Genomic DNA, 14,002 nt, shown 5'->3' on the forward strand with positions numbered 1-14,002 from the left:
AATGGAAGACATGTATTGTGGAACGGAGGGAGTAGATCCTTGGGCATATTGACGTTGCCGTTCTCTTGGTCACTGTGAGTAAAGCTTGATACCGCCTCCTGATCTCTGGAGCACCATCAGAGCAAGGATAACATTGTTGACACAACGGCCGTTAACTCCAGCAATAGCGAACAGAGGACTAGATTGCTGTCCCAGAGAAGAAGCAACGAGTAGGGTTGGACAATCATCCCCGATCCATCAAGAAAGAACTAAGGGAGGCCTAACCTCTCTAACTTTCTGATGAAACCAAACACCACCATGCTTTGCCTAACGAAGATGGAAACACAAAGCGGCGCTGTCCACTCACCCGGATGACACCGTTGAAGACCACCTAGGCAAAACATAAACAAAAAATGGGTTCCCAAATTTGGCCCTGACTGAATCTTCACACCTTCACACGCCCACCATTGATGTCAATCAGCGTTGCCGGTCAACTGCGCAAAGCGTCGCCCAAATTTCTACTACTAAATGAGAGTTGGTGTTTGCACGTCACCAAATGAGGTTTCATCACTCCCTAGGTTTGGAATAAGCTAAAAAAATCAATGATGTCCTCCTCCCCCCCCCCCCCCCCCCCCTCAAACCATGTTCTGCATCTAACTCAATCAAATCTATCAAAATCATATCCTGCATTAACTTAATCAAATTAAACAAAATCTTATCAACATTTCACTTAATCAAAACTTTCTTTGTCTTCCCCTATCATACTCAAATTAAATCAAAATTTACCAAAATCTAGAATATGATGGGTGTAACGTATACATCGGACATGATTGGTGTTGAACCTCTAGAATATGTATGCCTCCGTTGCAACGCACAGACAATTAGCTAGTAAGTTAGATTTTCAGGGGATTTCTTGCCGTCAAGTATTCTCTATGTGTAGAGTACATTGAATGTATAAAAATGGCTATAATAGAGTTTCTGTTGTTGAATCTTTTTCACGGCTTGATAGAGAATTTGGTAAGCCGAAGATCCCATTGTATTCCAGAAGCTTGAGAAGCATTTTTCGTTCAAAATGCTAGAACTATATAGGGAACTTTTCTATCCTTGATAAATTTTTTTTGACTCCATGGCCCAATGGATAAGGTGCCAGTCTACGGATCTAGTGACTCTGGGTTTAATTATGTTCATTTTGCCCTTCTACGGTCTAAAGAATATATAACTATAAAGTCAGATGATGCCATCAAGGGACTCCGTGGCCCAATGGATAAGGCGCTGGTCTACGAAACCAGAGATTCTGGGTTCGATCCCCAGCGGAGTCGGATTTCCTTTTTCGATTTTTATATGCCGTTCTCTTGGGCCAAAATATGGGTGCACCTCTCGTGAATGAAGGCCCAATAGGCCGTAATAAAAAATAACCTCAGCAGCGCGTTTACACCCCTCAAAAAGGCAAAACCTATTGGGGGCGCGACTCTTTTTTCTGTTTTTCTACGTCTTCTGTTTTCTTTTTTACTTTTATTTATACACACATATATATATATACTAGCTGATTTCCCGTGCGTTGCCACGGGACACCATACCCTACCGACAAGACAAACGTTACTCCTCCTTCTTCCTTTTCTCTGCCTTCGGTGTCGTCATCTACTTCCTTCCATAAAGCTCCAATATGACATGGTATGTTAGTGTTTACGATGCATGTCATTTGCTTTTTGTACGGATTGGCAATACTCATATTTAGGTGTGCGTTTCTCTGAAAATTCAAAATTTTGATTAACCAGATCATTCAAACTAATGCTTCATGTAATTTCCAAAACTAAATTCATTGTGATAACTCGTCAAAGGGAGTGAAGCAAAAGAATGCCGAGTTGGGAAGATGAAAAAACAGGATAAAGTCGTACTAAAATCTGATAATGATATATAAAAAGTGAACATAATTCGGTTGATATATGCTTGCCCAGTAAACATAATTCGAACCACAAAGAGGCATGTAAAAAATAATCTTAGTGCATATGGGTTACTGATTTTTTATGTCCAACCTAGAGTGAAGTTTTATGACCATGTATTGAACCGAAAGGTCTTTCCCTTCAAAATTTAAATTTGTTCACAAAGTCCTATGTCTTACTCCCACTTAACTCCCTTCCTAGCAATCTCCATGTACATTTCTTCACACCTAAGTGCCACCAGAAATACAAGAAGATAAAGTATGTTGATGATGTTTCTCATGCTTGGCTACTTCTCTATCCGCTCCTTATCTGTGCGCTCACACTGGCTTCTTTGTTGTGTGTGTATTTCTTCCAAGTTCAGTGAATAGTTGCCGAGATCTCGTCATTTCCTACAAGAAATGCTTACATGTGAAGGGCACACGTTAAATCAAGGAGGACATGTGACGCACGCAATCGAATTTGTTTCGGGCTTCTCATCAACCGGTGCCTGTTGGGGAACGTAGTAATTTCAAAAAAATTCCTACGCACACGCAAGATCATGGTGATGCATAGCAACGAGAGGGGAGAGTGTTGTCCACGTACCCTCGTAGACCGAAAGCGGAAGCGTTAACACAACGCGGTTGATGTAGTCGTACGTCTTCACGATCCGACCGATCAAGTACCGAACGCACGGCACCTCCGAGTTCAGCACACGTTCAGCTCGATGACGTCCCTCGAACTCCGATCCAGCCGAGTGTTGAGGGAGAGTTTCGTCAGCACGACGGCGTGGTGACGATGATGATGTTCTACCGACGCAGGGCTTCGCCTAAGCACTGCTACGATATTATCGAGGTGTAATATGGTGGAGGGGGGCACCACACACGGCTAAGAGATCAATAGATCAATTGTTGTGTCTATGGGGTGCCCCCTGCCCCCGTATATAAAGGAGCAAGGGGGAGGCCGGCCGGCCCTTGTTGGCGCGCCAGGAGGAGGAGTCCTCCTCCTAGTAGGAGTAGGACTCCCCTCTTTCCTACTCCTACTAGGAGGAGGGGGGAAAGGAAGGGGGAGAGGGAGAAGGAAAGGGGGGCGCCGCCCCCCCTCTCCTAGTCCAATTCGGACCAGAGGGGGAGGGGGCGCGCAGCCCCTCCTGGCTGCCCCTCTCTCTCTCCACTAAGGCCCATAAGGCCCATTACTTCTCCCGGGGGGGTTCCGGTAACCCTCCGGCACTCCGGTTTTCTCCGAAATCACCCGGAACATTTCCGGTGTCCGAATATAGTCGTCCAATATATCAATCTTTATGTCTCGACCATTTCGAGACTCCTCGTCATGTTCGTGATCACATCCGGGACTCCAAACAACCTTCGGTACATCAAAATATATAAACTCATAATATAACTATCATCGTAACGTTAAGCGTGCGGACCCTACGGGTTCGAGAACTATGTAGACATGACCGAGACATGTCTCCGGTCAATAACCAATAGCGGAACCTGGATGCTCATATTGGCTCCCACATATTCTACGAAGATCTTTATCGGTCAGACCGCATAACAACATACGTTGTTCCCTTTGTCATCGGTATGTTACTTGCCCGAGATTCGATCGTCGGTATCTCAATACCTAGTTCAATCTCGTTACCGGCAAGTCTCTTTACTCGTTCCGTAATACATCATCTTGCAACAAACTCTTTAGTTGCAATGCTTGCAAGGCTTAAGTGATGTGCATTACCGAGAGGGCCCAGAGATACCTCTCCGACAATCGGAGTGACAAATCGTAATCTCGAAATACGCCAACCCAACAAGTACCTTTGGAGACACCTGTAGAGCACCTTTATAATCACCCAGTTACGTTGTGACGTTTGGTAGCACACAAAGTGTTCCTCTGGTAAACGGGAGTTGCATAATCTCATAGTCATAGGAACATGTATAAGTCATGAAGAAAGCAATAGCAACATACTAAACGATCAAGTGCTAAGCTAACGGAATGGGTCAAGTCAATCACATCATTCTCCTAATGATGTGATCCCGTTAATCAAATGACAACTCATGTCTATGGCTAGGAAACATAACCATCTTTGATCAACGAGCTAGTCAAGTAGAGGCATACTAGTGACACTATGCTTGTCTATGTATTCACACATGTATTATGTTTTCCGGTTAATACAATTCTAGCATGAATAATAAACATTTATCATGATATAAGGAAATAAATAATAACTTTATTATTGCCTCTAGGGCATATTTCCTTCAGTCTCCCACTTGCACTAGAGTCAATAATCTAGTTCACATCGCCATGTGATTTAACATCAATAGTTCACATTACCATGTGATTAACACCCATAGTTCACATCGCCATGTGACCAACACCCAAAGGGTTTACTAGAGTCAGTAATCTAGTTCACATCGCTATGTGATTAACACCCAAAGAGTACTAAGGTGTGATCATGTTTTGCTTGTGAGATAATTTTAGTCAGCGGGTCTGTCACATTCAGATCCGTAAGTATTTTGCAAATTTATATGTCTACAATGCTCTGCACGGAGCTACTCTAGCTAATTGCTCCCACTTTCAATATGTATCTAGACTGAGACATAGAGTCATCTAGATTAGTGTAAAAACTTGCATCGACATAACCCTTTACGACGAACCTTTTGTCTCTTCCATAATCGAGAAACATATCCTTATTCCACTAAGGATAATTTTGACCGCTGTCCAGTGATCTACTCCTAGATCACTATTGTACTCCCTTGCCAAAATCAGTGTAGGGTATACAATAGATCTGGTACACAGCATGGCATACTTTATAGAACCTATGGCCAAGGCATAGGGAATGACTTTCATTCTCTTTCTATCTTCTGCCGTGGTCGGGCTTTGAGTCTTACTCAATTTCACACCTTGTAACACAGGCAAGAACTCTTTCTTTGACTGTTCCATTTTGAACTACTTCAAAATCTTGTCAAGGTATGTACTCATTGAAAAACTTATCAAGCGTTTTGATCTATCTCTATAGATCTTGATGCTTAATATGTAAGCAGCTTCACCGAGGTATTTCTTAAAAAAAAACTCCTTTCAAACACTCCTTTATGCTTTGCAGAATAATTCTACATTATTTCCGATCAACAATATGTCATTCACATATACTTATCAGAAATGCTGTAGTGCTCCCACTCACTTTCTTGTAAATACATGCTTCACCGCAAGTCTGTATAAAACTATATCCTTTGATCAACTTATCAAAGCGTATATTCCAACTCCGAGATGCTTGCACCAGTCCATAGATGGATCGCTGGAGCTTGCATATTTTGTTAGCACCTTTAGGATTGACAAAACCTTCTGGTTGCATCATATATAACTCTTCTTTAGTAAATCCATTAAGGAATATAGTTTTGTTTATCCATTTGCCAGATTTCATAAAATGCGGCAATTGCTAACATGATTCGAACAGACTTAAGCATAGATACGAGTGAGAAACTCTCATCGTAGTCAACACCTTGAACTTGTCGAATACCTTTTTGCGACAATTCTAGCTTTGTAGATAGTAACACTACTATCAGCGTCCGTCTTCCTCTTGAAGATCCATTTATTTTCTATGGCTTGCCGATCATCGGGCAAGTCAACCAAACTCCACACTTTGTTCTCATACATGGATCCCATCTCAGATTTCATAGCCTCAAGCCATTTTGCAGAATCTGGGCTCACCATCGCTTCCTCATAGTTCGTAGGTTTGTCATGGTCTAGTAACATAACCTCCAGAACAGGATTACTGTACCACTCTGGTGCGGATCTTACTCTGGTTGATCTACGAGGTTCAGTAATAACTTGATCTGAAGTTTCATGATCATCATCATTAACTTCCTCACTAATTGGCGTAGGTGTCACAGAAACTGGTTTCTGCGATGAACTACTTTCCAATAAGGGAGCAGGTACAGTTACCTCATCAAGTTCTACTTTCCTCCCACTCACTTCTTTCGAGAGAAACTCCTTCTCCAGAAAATTTCCGAATTTAGCAACAAAAGTTTTGCCTTCGGATCTGTGATAGAAGGTGTACCCAATAGTTTCCTTTGGGTATCCTATGAAGACGCATTTCTCCGATTTGGGTTCGAGCTTATCAGGTTGAAGTTTTTTCACATAAGCATCGCAGCCCCAAACTTTAAGAAATGACAACTTTGGTTTCTTGCCAAACCACAGTTCATAAGGCGTCGTCTCAACGGATTTTGATGGTGCCCTATTTAACGTGAATGCAGCCGTCTCTAAAGCATAACCCCAAAACGATAGCGGTAAATCAGTAAGAGACATCATAGATCGCACCATATGTAGTAAAGTACGATTACGACGTTCGGACACACCATTACGCTGTGGTGTTCCGGGTGGCGTGAGTTGCGAAACTATTCCGCATTGTTTCAAATGAAGACCAAACTCATAACTCAAATATTCTCCTCCACGATCAGATCATAGAAATTTTATTTTCTTGTTACGATGATTTTCAACTTCACTCTGAAATTCTTTGAACTTTTCAAATGTTTCAGACTTATGTTTCATTAAGTAGATATACCCATATCTGCTCAAATCATCTATGAAGGTCAGAAAATAACGATACCCGCCGCGAGCCTCAACACTCATCGGATCGCATACATCAGTATGTATTATTTCCAATAAGTCAGTTGCTCGCTCCATTGTTCCGGAGAACGGAGTCTTAGTCATCTTGCCCATAAGGCATGGTTCGCAAGCATCAAGTGATTCATAATCAAGTGATTCCAAAGCCCATCAGCATGGAGTTTCTTCATGCGCTTTACACCAATATGACCTAAACGGCAATGCCACAAATAAGTTGCACTATCATTATTAACTTTGCATCTTTTGGCTTCAATAGTATGAATATGTGTATCACTACAATCGAGATCCAACGAACCATTTTCATTGGGTGTGTAACCATATAAGGTTTTATTCATGTAAACAGAACAACAATTATTCTCTAACTTAAATGAATAACCGTATTGCAATAAACATGATCAAATCATATTCATGCTCAACGCAAACACCAAATAACACTTATTTAGGTTCAACACTATCCCGAAAGTATAGGGAGTGTGCGATGATGATCATATCAATCTTGGAACCACTTCCAATACACATCGTCACTTCATCCTTAACTAGTTTCTGTTCATTATGCAACTCCCGTTTCGAGTTACTACTCTTTAGCAACTAAACCAGTATCAAATACCGAGGGGTTGCTACGAACACTAGTAAAATACATATCAATAATCTGTATATCAAATATACCTTTGTTCACTTTGCCATCCTTCTTATCCACCAAATACTTGGGGCAGTTCCGCTTCCAGTGACCCGTCCCTTTGCAGTAGAAGCACTTAGTCTCAGGCTTAGGTCCAGACTTGGGCTTCTTCACTTGAGCAGCAACTTGCTTGCCGTTCTTCTTGAAGTTCCCCTTCTATCCCTTTGCCCTTTTCTTGAAACTAGTGGTCTTGTTAACTATCAACACTTGATGCTCTTTCTTGATTTCTACCTTCGTCGATTTCAGCATCGCGAAGAGCTCGGGAATTACTTTCGTCATCCCTTGCATACTATAGTTCATCACGAAGTTCTACTAACTTGGTGATGGTGACTAGAGGATTCTGTCAATCACTATTTTATCTGGAAGATTAACTCCCACTTGATTCAAGCGATTGTAGTACCCAGACAATCTGAGCACATGCTCACTGCTTGAGCTATTCTCCTCCATCTTTTAGCTATAGAACTTGTTAGAGACTTCATATCTCACAACTTGGGTATTTGCTTGAAATATTAACTTCAACTCCTGGAACATCTCATATGGTCCATGATGTTCAAAACGTCTTTGAAGTCCCGATTCTAAGCCGTTAAGCATGGTGCACTAAACTATCAAGTAGTCATCATATTGAGCTAGCCAAACGTTCATAACGTCTGCATCTGCTCCTGCAATAGGTCTGTCACCTAGCGGTGCATTAAGGACATAATTCTTCTGTGCAGCAATGAGGATAATCCTCAGATCATGGATCCAATCCACATCATTGCTACTAACATCTTTCAACATAATTTTTCTCTAGGAACATATCAAAATAAACATAGGGAAGCAACAACGCGAGCTATTGATCTACAACATAATTTGCAAAATACTATCAGGACTAAGTTCATGATAAATTTAAGTTCAATTAATCATATTACTTAAGAACTCCCACTTAGATAGACATCCCTCTAATCCTCTAAGTGATCACGTGATCCATATCAACTAAACCATGTCCGATCATCACGTGAGATGGAGTAGTTTCAACGGTGAACATCACTATGTTGATCATATCCACTATATGATTCACGCTCGACCTTTCGGTCTCCGTGTTCCGAGGCCATATCTGTTATATGCTAGGCTCGTCAAGCTTAACCCGAGTATTCCGCATGTGCAACTGTTTTGCACCCGTTGTATTTGAACGTAGAGCCTATCACACCCGATCATCACGTGGTGTCTCAGCACGAAGAACTTTCGCAACGGTGCATACTCAGAGAGAACACTTATACCTTGATAATTTAGTGAGAGATCATCTTATAATGCTACCGTCAATCAAAGCAAGATTAGATGCATAAAAGATAAACATCACATGCAATCAATATAAGTGATATGATATGGACATCATCATCTCGTGCTTGTGATCTCCATCTCCGAAGCACCGTCATGATCACCATCGTCACCGGCGCGACACCTTGATCTCCATCGTAGCATCATTGTTGTCTCGCCAATCTTATGCTTCTACGACTATCGCTACCGCTTAGTGATAAAGTAAAGCATTACAGGGCGATTGCATTGCATACAATAGAGCGACAACCATATGGCTCCTGCCAGTTGCCGATAACTCGGTTACAAAACATGATCATCTCATACAATAAATTTAGCATCATGCTTTGGCCATATCACATCACAACATGCCCTGCAAAAACAAGTTAGACGTCCTCTACTTCGTTGTTGCAAGTTTTACGTGGCTGCTACGGGCTTAGCAAGAACCGTTCTTACCTACGCATCAAAACCACAACGATAGTTTGTCAAGTTGGTGCTGTTTTAACCTTCGCAAGGACCGGGCGTAGCCACACTTGGTTCAACTAAAGTGAGAGAGACAGACACCCGCCGGTCACCTTTAAGCAACGAGTGCTCGCAACGGTGAAACCAGTCTTGTGTAAGCGTACGCGTAATGTCGGTCCGGGCCGCTTCATTTCACAATACCGCCGAACCAAAGTATGACATGCTGGTAAGCAGTATGACTTATATCGCCCACAACTCACTTGTGTTCTACTCGTGCATAACATCAACGCATAAAACCAGGCTCGGATGCCACTGTTGGGGAACGTAGTAATTTCAAAAAAATTCCTACGCACACGCAAGATCATGGTGATCCATAGCAACGAGAGGGGAGAGTGTTGTCCACGTATCCTCGTAGACCGAAAGCGGAAGCGTTAACACAATGCGGTTGATGTAGTCGTACGTCTTCACGATCCGACCGATCAAGTACCGAACGCACGGCACCTCCGAGTTCAGCACACGTTCAGCTCGATGACGTCCCTCGAACTCCGATCCAGCCGAGTGTTGAGGGAGAGTTTCGTCAGCACGACGGCGTGGTGACGATGATGATGTTCTACCGACGCAGGGCTTCGCCTAAGCACTGCTACGATATTATCGAGGTGTAATATGGTGGAGGGGGGCACCGCACACGGCTAAGAGATCAATAGATCAATTGTTGTGTCTATGGGGTGCCCCCTGCCCTCGTATATAAAGGAGCAAGGGGGAGGCCGGCCGGCCCTTGTTGGCGCGCCAGGAGGAGTCCTCCTCCTAGTAGGAGTAGGACTCCCCTCTTTCCTACTCCTACTAGGAGGAGGGGGGAAAGGAAGGGGGAGAGGGAGAAGGAAAGGGGGGCGCCGCCCCCCCTCTCCTAGTCCAATTCGGACCAGAGGGGGAGGGGGCGCGCGGCCCCTCCTGGCTGCCCCTCTCTCTCCACTAAGGCCCATAAGGCCCATTACTTCTCCCGGGGGGGGGGGGGGTTCCGGTAACCCTCCGGCACTCCGGTTTTCTCCGAAATCACCCGGAACATTTCCGGTGTCCGAATATAGTCGTCCAATATATCAATCTTTATGTCTCGACCATTTCGAGACTCCTCGTCATGTCCTGATCACATCCGGGACTCCGAACAACCTTCGGTACATCAAAATATATAAACTCATAATATAACTGTCATCATGACGTTAAGCGTGCGGACCCTACGGGTTCGAGAACTATGTAGACATGACCGAGACATGTCTCCGGTCAATAACCAATAGCGGAACCTGGATGCTCATATTGGCTCCCACATATTCTACGAAGATCTTTATCGGTCAGACCGCATAACAACATACGTTGTTCCCTTTGTCATCGGTATGTTACTTGCCCGAGATTCGATCGTCGGTATCTCAATACCTAGTTCAATCTCGTTACCGGCAAGTCTCTTTACTCGTTCCGTAATACATCATCTTGCAACAAACTCTTTAGTTGCAATGCTTGCAAGGCTTAAGTGATGTGCATTACCGAGAGGGCCCAGAGATACCTATTCGACAATCGGAGTGACAAATCCTAATCTCGAAATACGCCAACCCAACAAGTACCTTCGGAGACACCTATAGAGCACCTTTATAATCACCCAGTTACGTTGTGACGTTTGGTAGCACACAAAGTGTTCCTCTGGTAAACGGGAGTTGCATAATCTCATAGTCATAGGAACATGTATAAGTCATGAAGAAAGCAATAGCAACATACTAAACGATCAAGTGCTAAGCTAACGGAATGGGTCAAGTCAATCACATCATTCTCCTAATGATGTGATCCCGTTAATCAAATGACAACTCATGTCTATGGCTAGGAAACATAACCATCTTTGATCAACGAGCTAGTCAAGTAGAGGCATACTAGTGACACTATGTTTGTCTATGTATTCACACATGTATTATGTTTCCGGTTAATACAATTCTAGCATGAATAATAAACATTTATCATGATATAAGGAAATAAATAATAACTTTATTATTGCCTCTAGGGCATATTTCCTTCAGTGCCTCGGCTGGGGTGAAGGGACTGGGAATTGTTTAATGTAAATAAAACACAGCTTAGAAATAAAAAGCACAAATCACCCTATGAATTTGGCTTTGAATTTGCCTTATTAACACTATTACTTTGCCATTTCTCTTTATGGAGCTCAGAAAGTTATAAGACCAGGGATACTCCACTGTGTGGGAAGCTTATGAATTCATGATCATGCTATATTAGTGTTCCCTAAAAAGAATAAGGAATAAAGCAGTAAAAAAGGGCTAAGCTTAGATTCATAGCTCCAGCTTTAGCCAGAAACATCTCAAGTATATGTATATACTGAAACTACATGACATCATATGTGGTACTATACAGAAAATTTAAGTCCTAATGACCTTTAGTCTCATGTAGTATGAGCTAGCAACTCTGTCTTTCCCTCTCTCTAGTTCTAAATATGAACAATAGAGTAACAAAAGGCATGTGATTACTCAATCTCCTCATCTTTAAATAGTTCAGAATTCATCCAAATGATGTATTGTTATCCATTTGTGCTAGTTCCTCGGCTAGCTACAGAATGTACATTCTCCTCATGATCATCCCCTGTTACTCATTTTATTTCTTATGGTAAAGCACATATATAGAACATAGGGATGCCAGCATGCAACATAGTCATTGTTCTAATTTTTTGCATGCACAAAGACTGCAATAAACAAAACTAAGAATCAGTAGTTACTTTAGTATATATACTTAACCGCGTGAATAGATCTGGCTATACTACAAGTCCTACTATGAGCAAGACGGATATATCTAGTGGAATTCACATGGATAACACAAAGTTTCTGGAGAGAAAGACCTCTCTATAAAAACAAACAGAACAAACTGGATATATGCAGTTTTTGCATAACAAAACTGAATGACACTGAACTCTTAGATGCTAACACATTTATTTACAACGATACAGTTGGGGGCTCTCTCCCAGTTTTTTCTCCAGCGTGCGTTTCGTGCGTGCGCTGAGTTGATCCCTAGCAAGATCAGAGAGAGCGAAACAGAGAAAATACCAAGCCAACTCAATTAACATGGTTCTCTAACATTATAACTTTTTTAAGGTTGACCCCCTATATGAAATATGTTATATAGGATAGCAAGCTAGCATATATGAAATAACAATGGGAACATACAAAAATATTACTCAAGCTGACCAACAAAAAATAATTGAAACATGATATTTCAGTATCCATTCCATTCACTAACAATGGAAAACCTTTGACATTGAGACATTATGAAAATATCTTTATAGTCTTACGATTGTGTCGAACAAATATTTATACTTCCAAATTAAGAAAATTCTCCCTCCCTCCTTTCCTCCCTAAGAGATTTCTAAAATAAGACATTAGCTAGAGCCAAATCCAACGTCATCTGCTAGGACTCACACACATAACAATCGACTGCCAACACAAGAACTAAGAATCAAGATGTGTACGCGAACTATCCCTGAATAGAGAGGTGTAAAAAGCAAAGCCAAGTTGGGTTCAGTTACTTGCATCCATGGACAACCTTTGACTTCTAGTTTTGCCACGGCTTCTTCACAAATGGAGGATCAACATGTTCAGAATTTATAGTTAACTGTAAGAAAGGCCTTGTTCACAACATGATTACTTTGACTCTCTCCACAAAAATCAATGTTTTGTCACTTGTCCACATGATCTCAGCTGCACAAATAAAGGCGGGAGTTAGGAGAAAATGTTATTTAGCCGAGCCAAAAAGTTATTTAGTGCCGAGGCGATATCATAGAGGTTTTTATCATAATTCCTATAAAATTCTGCTTGGAATTTGGACATATAGCAAAATTTGAAACTGAAGCAAAATTCGAAGTTTAATCTTGTAAGACATGTTCCAGACCGGATAATGTGGCATAAGAATATTAGGATGTACCCAGCCTAGAGTGATGGGACCCTTCTCTTCTACATAAGTGTACATATTGTATGTAAGCATCCAACACTGCACAAATACAAAAAACATTACAACTGAAAATATGTGCAGATGGCAATGAATAGCCTACTTTGAACTTATTTTGCGTTCAAGTACAATGAATAGAGGCTAATTGGTTAAGACGACGCAAACTAAAAATGGGATTTTCTTCATTATGAGATGATCAAAATATAGGAGAAAAGAGAACGGTCGACTAAAGCTCATCGAATGGCAAATATGAATTGAACTCAACCTGAATATGATACTGTAGAAAATTTGTAACAGATTGCAGTTGATTTATGCAAATGTAAGTTCAGATATACAATTCAGTGAAGCTATAGTATAATGACTATTCAAAGCATCTTACAACATATGGAATTCCTGAAACTATTTATATTCCTGGTGTTCCTTCTGTACTACTGAAAAGCTTAGTTGTGTGCAAAAATAAATTGCATGCAGTAATCGACATGATTACTTATATCAGCAGAAAATAAGATTAAGAAGAGAAATTAGTAGACTTAGATGGATAACATACCTGGGCGGGAGACGAGGTCGACCTCGCCATGGTGCAGGAAGAACGTGAAGCGGTTGGTCAGGTTGAACATCTCCGTGAGCTACCTCCAGCCTGGCGCCACTGCACGCTGGTACGCCGATGTACTGGACGTGATCCCATCTCCAGCGGCCCTTTACTCCTCCACCTACACTGTCACCATGTGCCTCTCCGCCGCGCCTGCTCCTCTACTGACATGTGCGGATGTGCCCCTCACCATTATCCAACTTCTATAGCAGCCTCCATCGCGATTCTCTACCTGGATCCAAAGAAGAGAACGATCAACCTCTTATTCGCGCGGGATGCCGCGGCCAGCGCGGCGCCGGTCGAGACTGTGGGGCGGCAACATCGCAACACGGAGGCTGCGGCGCGAGAAGAAGAAGTTGAGGAAAGCTGCCGTCAGTTAGGCATTGGTGGCGATAGCGAAGTGGCGGCATCGCCTGGAGGAGATGCAGGGGAAGCCATGGTTTGGAGGTGCCAGGGAGCAATGTCGCTGGTTGCGCCAGGAGTGACTCTCCA

General features: G+C 42.3%; 1 non-coding gene across 1 annotated transcript; it reads left to right on the forward strand.

Annotated features, from left to right (window-relative positions):
* Positions 1-1,225: 1,225 nt before the first annotated feature.
* Positions 1,226-1,298, forward strand: TRNAR-ACG (transfer RNA arginine (anticodon ACG)). The gene has a single exon. It is a non-coding gene; the product is annotated as a tRNA-Arg (tRNA).
* The last annotated feature ends 12,704 nt before the right edge of the window (positions 1,299-14,002 follow it).

The sequence above is a fragment of the Aegilops tauschii genome, chromosome 2, assembly GCF_002575655.3.
Source record: "Aegilops tauschii subsp. strangulata cultivar AL8/78 chromosome 2, Aet v6.0, whole genome shotgun sequence".
In the NCBI taxonomy this organism is placed as follows: domain Eukaryota; kingdom Viridiplantae; phylum Streptophyta; class Magnoliopsida; order Poales; family Poaceae; genus Aegilops; species Aegilops tauschii.